General features: G+C 36.7%; 1 pseudogene; it reads right to left on the bottom strand.

Moving 5' to 3' along the window:
• Positions 1–2,222: 2,222 nt before the first annotated feature.
• On the bottom strand, positions 2,223–3,363 carry LOC141499071 (glyceraldehyde-3-phosphate dehydrogenase-like; annotated as a pseudogene).
• Between the last annotated feature and the right edge of the window lie 5,001 nt (positions 3,364–8,364).

Below are 8,364 nucleotides of genomic sequence, written 5' to 3'. Positions count from 1 at the left end.
CAAGGAAGCAAGGAAGGAGGGAAGGAAGGGAGGAATGGAGGAAGGGAGGGAGGGAGGGAGAAAGGGAGGAAGGGAGGGAGGGAAGAAAAAAAATTGTGTCCAATTTCTTAGGCCATGACATCAGGGAATGATGCCCTGGCATGCAAGTGACTTGAATTGATGTTACATTACAATGATGTTTTCCTTGAAGAAGACCATGACATATCAAGAAGATGTTAGCATAAGAAGCACATGGATTGGATTTGAGTGAAGGGGTTTTGTGATAAGTCACCAGACTCCCTTTATACTCTAGAGCCATCTGGGTCCAGTGCCCAGACATGGATCAGGATGACTAGAGAGGATCCAAGATGCAAGGCAATCAGGTTAAGTGACTTGCCCAAGGTTACACAGCTAGTAAGTGGCAAGTGTCTGAGGCTGAATTCAAACTCCCAACCTCCTGACTCCAAAATCAGTGCTCTATCCATTGTGCCACCTAGCTGCCCTTGATGCTACTCTGGTAGAGAAGTTAAAACAAATTTTAATGGCACAAGTTTATACACACCTATGTACAAATATTTACAGGAGATTTTCCAACCCTAAAACAGATAATTTCTAAAAATATAGACCTTAAATCAGCACTCTATCAAGTCAATATAATAATGAGAAAGGCTGAATGTTGAAAAGCATCTTTGCATGTAAATGAAAAAATAAAATAACATGAGAAAATCATTGATCTTCTCATTTTTAGGATTTCTAGCTACTGTACCCTAGCAGATAAGAGTACAGGGCACTGAATATGGTCCTAAAAGAGGTGAAGCTCAAAAGATGATAACAGAGTCCCTTCCTGATTATGACAATAACAAAGAAGACAAATGGAGTTGACACCATCCCACCAAAAAGCACTATGAAATCAGGAAAGAATGTCAGCAGTCATGTATTGTCCAAGTTGTCAGTTTCTTCAGTCAAGCTTTTACCTTACTATGTGCTTTTTCATATGTTTATTTTGTATATTTGACATGTGTAGGCAGGTTTCTGTTCTAAGACCATTCACATATATTTGATGGGAAAGACTGAATGAGTAAATGAATGAAAGAGTGAGTAAATGGGGTGGCTAGGTGGCACAGTGGATAGAGCACTGACCTTGGAGTCAGGAGTACCTGAATTCAAATCTGGCCTCAGACACTTAATAATTACCTAGCTGTGTGGACTTGGTCAAACCACTTAACCCCACTTGCCTTGCAAAAACCTAAAAAAAAGTAAGTGAAAATCATTTATTAAGGGATCACAATGTGCCTAATATACTGTGCTCTAATGCTAAGCACCAGAAATACAAATCCCTGCTTTAGTAAAGATAATAGCCTAACATGGATTGTGGAAGGAAGGTCAGCAAATATATTATAAAGAGTCATTTGAGGATTAATTGGAAGGAGCTAATGTTTGGACATTTGACCAGAAGGATTTTATTTGGTAGCTCCTTATTCTAACATTGGTATGAAAGGTTTGGAACATGATAACTGCGAGAATTAGGAGACCTGACCTATATCACCAAAAATTTCTTGGCAAAGGAAAATGCCTTGGGTCATTTGAAATTCTGTTCATGTGTGTTACTTGCCCACCTTTTCACTTGTCATGTACTATTGCAAACTGTGGGAAAATATATCCAACATATCCATGGAAATAGTTTTTCTAGGAACTTTGTTTATCCAGGCTATTTTAATTGGATAATAGGACTATCAATCTAGAACTGGCAGAAAGTAGAGGTCATTTGGATCCAAACCACTCATTTTATAGTTAAGCCAACTAAAGCACAGAGAGGTTCAATAACTTGCCTATCTAGTTAGTGTCTGAGGTGGAATTTGTACCAACATCATTTTGATTCCTGGTTCAATATTCTATCTATTATAAATGTTCCATCTGGGCAGCTGGGAAAAGTATACACATTAGAAGTAGGTAATCTTGTGAACAATGATTTGGAATGGTGACAAATCACAGAAAGCCTCAAACCAATTTTTATCATAAAGTCAAAGGATCTTAGTATTAGAAATTAATTTTGAACTCACCAAGTTAAACTTCCTTACTTCTAAAATAGTCCTGAAGGACAGCTAGGTGACACAGTGGATAGAGCATCGGCCTTGGAGTCAGGAGTACCTGAGTTCAAATCTGACCTCAGATACTTTTTTTTCACTGAATATGGTGACTTTATTGATGGCACACAATAAAGGACTCTAGACTTCTCCCCCCTACTACAGGGGTGCTTTGGGACAAGGATGTGAATGGGGCACAGGATCCCTGGTAGAGCAACACATGTTAGGGATGTGGGCTCCCCAGTGATGTAACTTTTTTTTTTGGCTGGGGATGAAGATTCATCCATGGCTTCCCAATTGATTCTTTGGAGGCCATGAAGACCATGAGGTCAACTTCACGATTGCTATAACCATACTCATTGTCATACCATGAAATAAGCTTGACAAAGTGGTCATTGAGGTCAATACCAATGCCTGCATCAAAGGTAGAAGAGTAGGTGTCTCTACTAAAGTCACAGGATACAACCTGGTCCTCTGTGTAGCCCAAGATGCCCTTCAAGGGTCCCTCTGATGCTTGCTTTGCCACTTTCTTGATGTTATCATATTTGGCAGGTTTCTCCAGGCAGCAGGTCAGATCCACAACAGATACATTGGGAGTGGGAACATGGAAAGCTAGGCCTGTGAGCTTTCCATTCAGCTCAGGGATGACCTTACCTAAAGCCTTAGCAGCTCCAGTGGAAGCAGTGATGATGTTTTGTGCAGCACCATGCCCATCACGCCACAGCTTGCCAGAGCAACCATCCACAGTCTTCTGGGTAGTAGTAATAGCATGCACTGTGTTCATGAGTCCTTCCACAATGTCAAAGTTGTCATGAATGACCTTGGCCAAGGGGGCCAAGCAATTGGTGGTGCAGGAGGCATTACTGACAATCTTAAGGGAATTATCATATTTCTCATGGTTCACTCCCATCACGAACATTGGGGTATCAGCAGAAGGGGCAGAGATAATGATCCGTTTGGCTCCACCCTTCAAGTGAGCCCCAGCCTTCTCCATGGTGGTAAAGACACCAGTGGACTCTACAACATACTCAGCTCCAGCATCTCCCCATTTAATATTGGTGGGATACCGCTCCTGGAAGATGGTAGTAGCTTTTCCATTGATCACGAGCTTTCCATTCTCAGCTTTGACAGTGACCTTGAACTTGCCATGGGTGGAATCATATTGAGACATATAAACCATATAGTTGAGGTCAATGAAGGGATCATTGATGGCCACAACATCTACTCTGCCAGAGATGAGTGCAGCCCTGGTCACCAGACGTCCAATGCGGCCAAATCCGTTGACTCTGACCTTCAACATCTTGGCTCAGGAATGCAACTGACCAGAGCAGCAGATGCTTGCAGGGAGCTTAGAGAAGAGCTGAGAGCCCTGACCTCAGATACTTAATAATTACCTAGCTGTGTGGCCTTTGACAAGCCACTTAACCCCATTGCCTTGAAAATCCTAAAAAATAAAACATAAAATAAAATAGCCCTGAAAGATTATCCTTTAAACTGTTTTCACATACTTCTGATTGAGGGAAAGCTACTCGTCCAATCATTATAAAAATTCTTCTCCATATTGGAAGAAAGTGCATCAGTTAGGCCTCTCCACACTGATGGCAAATAAGTCTATTTCTTATTCAATATCATCTTTATTTCAAGGCATATCTCATTGTTCCTTAAATCTTTTGTTGCTTAACTTAACCATTCTCTATCTTTTTTACTATTCCTTTTTTCAAAACTATTTCAATACCTATTCTTGATACAATATTCAAGATCAAAACTATTCCAAAGCTATTTCATCAGTGTAGTCACATAAGCTTACAGACGAACTTTAATTTGGCAAAATTCATAACCAAGCAAAACCTAAATTATCCTAGTATTCCAGTATTCTTTTTCTAGCAACAGTATGATCTACTGGAAAGAGCACAATATAGGGAACTGCTTTTTCTATCTTATACTTAAAGCTACCCAACTAATAAATCATTAAAACTTTATAGGTCTCAGCTTTCCCTCCTATAAAACAGGGACAGTAATAAGCAGCCACATCAGCATAAGACATCATTTTGGGGCAGAAATCCTGGCTTAAGAGTCAGAATATCTGAGGTCCAGTTAGAAAGTTGTCAGTGAATTGTATGACTTCTGTGAATTATTTTTCCTATCTGAAATTCATTTTTCTTAGCTATAAAATAAGGAAGTTGGAATAATGTTTTTACCTTCTCTTCTGTCCCAAAATTCCCTAGTTTATAGCTTCATAGCTTCATAAATTTAGTGCTAAACCATAACTGAGAAAATTTTAGTTTTACTCACCCTTCTCAATACTCATTTCATGGAAAAAATTAAAACCCAGAAGGCTTGTATGATTTTTCATATTAAAAGTATATGAAAATAATGAAATAATGAAGCTTCTCTCAGAAATCAGGGTGCAATTTTACACATAATGAGTACTTATGAATATATGATACTTGTTGATCCTAGAGAAATTTTTAATTTTGAGATGATTCTTGATTATTCTCAAATTCATAAGTGTTCAGACAGGTTGATAGAGTCATTTGAATTATAATCCATTCTGGAGGTTTTATTGATGGAATTTTGGGCCCATCTCATATGATTTTGGCCTTTTTTTAGGTTTTTGCAAGGCAAATGGTATTAAGTGGTTTGCCCAAGGCCACACAGATAGGTAATTATTAAGTGTCTGAAGCCGGATTTGAACTCAGGTACTCCTGACTCCAGGGCCAGTGTTCTATCCAGTGCACTACCTAGCTGCCCCTTCATCTCATATGTTTTGGACAACTTTGTTTAAAGTGTACTATGAGAAACAAACAACCTAAGAACCTACATTGCTTTTGATTAGCAAGATACCCCAGAATGGTATTATTTAATAATCTCAGAACTTAGGGTAGCAGAGAAGTCTGTTTTGAAGAATCACCTTCTCTCCAAAGAATTGAGTAAGCCAATTCAAAAAAATAGATGAGATGAATTCTTTTGAAAAACTACTATGAGCTGCATGTATTAATAATCCATGTATGTATCTGGAAATTGAAACACAGGACTTATTGCCACCCATTTGTATACACTCTCTCTTTCTCCCTTGTTTTCTTTCTCTAACTTGCTTGTTATTTCCATCATAATAGGGCAAGAATAATAATCCAGGCATTGTGCCAAGTCTCAATGCTTATTGGTGTTCCAAAAGGATTTTTGGAAGTGTTCACATGTTTAGGTGGCATTTAAATGATGTTTGTGTTCCAGACAGTCAGAAAAAAGTCTTCAATATTTATTCTTTTGATTATCAGACAGTTATCATAGTAAAGACTGAATTTTTAAAGACTCAGATTAAAGCAAGGTCTTTCACAATGCATCTCAGCTTTTCGTAGATTCCTCATTGACTTCATACTCACCTTCAAGTTTGCAAATCCTAAGACTAAGGGGGCTATCTTATGAATCAGTTGTCAATGCTTCAAGTAGGCATTTCATTCTAACAATAGGATTGGATCAACAAAAATGACATTTTTTTGACATAATATACTGTGGGAAAATAAAACTGGTTTTGAGGTGAGAGGGAAAGAACAAGTTTTCAAGTCTTGCAAATGAAGAGGATAACTGGAGATTCAAACAATACTTTGGGTTTTTTTTAATCCAAATATTCCCTTTTTATCCAATAGGAATAACAACTCCAGGGCTTTGGATCTCAATAACAAATTTGGTTATAAACTGAACAGTGACCTATATTACAAAAAATACAACAATGCCTGAAAGAGTAGATGTGTAACAGGTATTATAGTCAGTTCAGTTTAGCCTTAGATAGATCAGTTTGAAGTAGATGAACAGGTGTTATTAACTTGAGGACTACAGTCCCCAAGTGAATATGAGTAGATTTTAGGAAATTTGTAAACTATTTCTTCATTCTATTTTGATAACTGATTCAAAATAATATTTACTTTGTACCCCCATATGTTTCATTTTATGCCTTTAAAAGAACTATTCTGAGAACTATTCCATAGATTTGATCTTATTAAAAGAATTCATGTTACACAACAGAATTGTAAGAATGATTGATCTTTCTGAGTGACAGCTTGGATGAAGAAAACTTTTGGATCAAAATGTAGCCAAGAAACAAAATAAAAGTTTAGATGGTCTGTAGATCAGAAAACTCAAGTATTATGGGAACAAGATTCAGAACTACTCAAGTACAGACCCTTCTATAAACCTCTTCTTCCACTCCAACAAATGGCCATATTCACTTGAAGCCTTCAATGATACAACATAAGGAGAGGACAGCAGAAGAATAGGCAAGGAGATAGATTAGGTAATTATAAGTAGGTATTGTTTATTAGGTTAGTAACCTTGGCAAAAGAACATAGCATCAGAAAGAAGTTGGATTAGTTTTAAGCTTATTTACATATGTTATATGAAAATCATTCTCTAGTCTAGTGTCATCACTCTGCAACTTCTACTCTTTAGAGGCATATATCATCCAAACAAATAATACCCTGCAAAGTACCTGATTTATATCCTAAATATATTAGTTTCTAGATGTATTCTCCATCTCCTTTTTTTCCAGGAGATCAGTACTTCTCTCATAATCTTCCTTTCTAGTTCAACTTCTACCTCCAACTTCCTACCTTTAGAAAAACTTGCCCTCAGTTATGTTGATTCCTCCCACAATATATATCTTTAATCTACCTTAAACACTTATAAGGTTAAACATACATTAAAACTCTCCATTACCCATAATAATATTCTTTAATTCTATCCATCCCCATGCCTATTCATTCTAAATATATTAATATCTCTATTATTCTAGATGTCAGTTTTTAACAACAATGGAAAGAGGGCTTACTATGGAGTCAGGTGACATCAAATCTGACCTCTGACACAATGAGACCTTGAGTATGTCACTTAACCTTCTTGAAATCAGTACATTAGACATTAGAAAAATGACCTCTGAGGTCCTTTCCATCTCCATATTTATGAGTGTATGATTTAATCTGTATTTCTTTCTAGGTTCTCTCAAAAGAAATTGTATGGTTAAAAGTATAAATGATGCAAATGCACTTTTGTCATTCAATATATAAAGGTCTGATGAATAAAAGATAGTTACTAGTAATCAGCTATACACTATTGTGTCCTATTGTCTTCTTGGAATATTTTTCAGTTTGTGAAGATTCTTGCAAGATTTATCAAATTCGATCTCTACTTGCATCTTTTGTTGATTCACATATGCACATATAATAACACCAGAAGAAATCTAGAAAGTATTATTAAAATTATGATTATTGGGAAAGAAACTGAAGACTTTAGGAAAACAGGTGGTGTTTTTATCAATGTCGCCAATTACAGGGAAGAACTTCAGAACCGAAAGCAGTTTTGGGAAGTGAACAGCTGGTTAAGAAAATAGTGTTTGAGAACAGGATATCAATTCCTGGATGGTAGCTTAATATATCACAATGATGGGCTCCTTGCCCTTACTGCAGCACATCTCATAACAATGCATACCAATGAACTTGAATCAAGCTTTGAAAATGAAATCAAATGGGTCTGTAAATTGATAAAAGATGTAGAGGGAGAAAGCTATGTGGATTCAAAAAGTTAAATACTATGTAAATAATTACAATATAACAATAGTGGTAGGATCCTATAAATTCACAAGTGATAAAAATCAAATAATCAGGATGGGAACTGGGTAAATGTTGGATATTTATTCATAAATGCAAAGACTAACAAGGAAAACTATGAATAGTGTCATCACTATGTCCTAAGAAGTCAATATCTGATTCAAATGGGAGAGGAAATAAAAAGGAGAGCCAGATGAGCATCGTGTTAATGGGGATGTCCAAGTCCAGGAATCAGAGGAAATGTAGTAAAATAAATTCCCAAATGTAATAACAAGGTGTGAAGCTCCCCTGTAAACATTCAATATAATTTGTAGATATTCCATTGAGAAGTCTCTTTCCCTGCACAGAAAGTAAAGATCACTCATAGAAGCTTTTATTTTAATCATAAAGCTTTGAAAGAACTCTTAATTTCTTCAAAGAGGAAAACTGATTGGGGAGTTTCCTTTGAGACCACTCTTTTACATCCTAATGAATTCATCTTTTCCCTAAGTTTTTTTTAACAGTCTTCCCAAAATTCATACTATGCTCCTGTAGAAACCATGAAATCCTGAACATAACAAGATGAAGTTCTCTTACCTCCTCAAGATGGCAAGAAACCTCCAAATGCAGGGACTTATGTGCAAAATTCTCTTCTTTTTTCCTAAGAATTCTTGAACATCAGGGCTTAACTGTGAGGGATTAACTTTTCACATCAAAAGGCCCAT

This window comes from Macrotis lagotis, chromosome X (assembly GCF_037893015.1).
Source record: "Macrotis lagotis isolate mMagLag1 chromosome X, bilby.v1.9.chrom.fasta, whole genome shotgun sequence".
NCBI lineage: Eukaryota > Metazoa > Chordata > Mammalia > Peramelemorphia > Peramelidae > Macrotis > Macrotis lagotis.
Note: the sequence above shows the minus strand (reverse complement) of the source record. Positions and strands in the feature narration are given on the sequence as shown.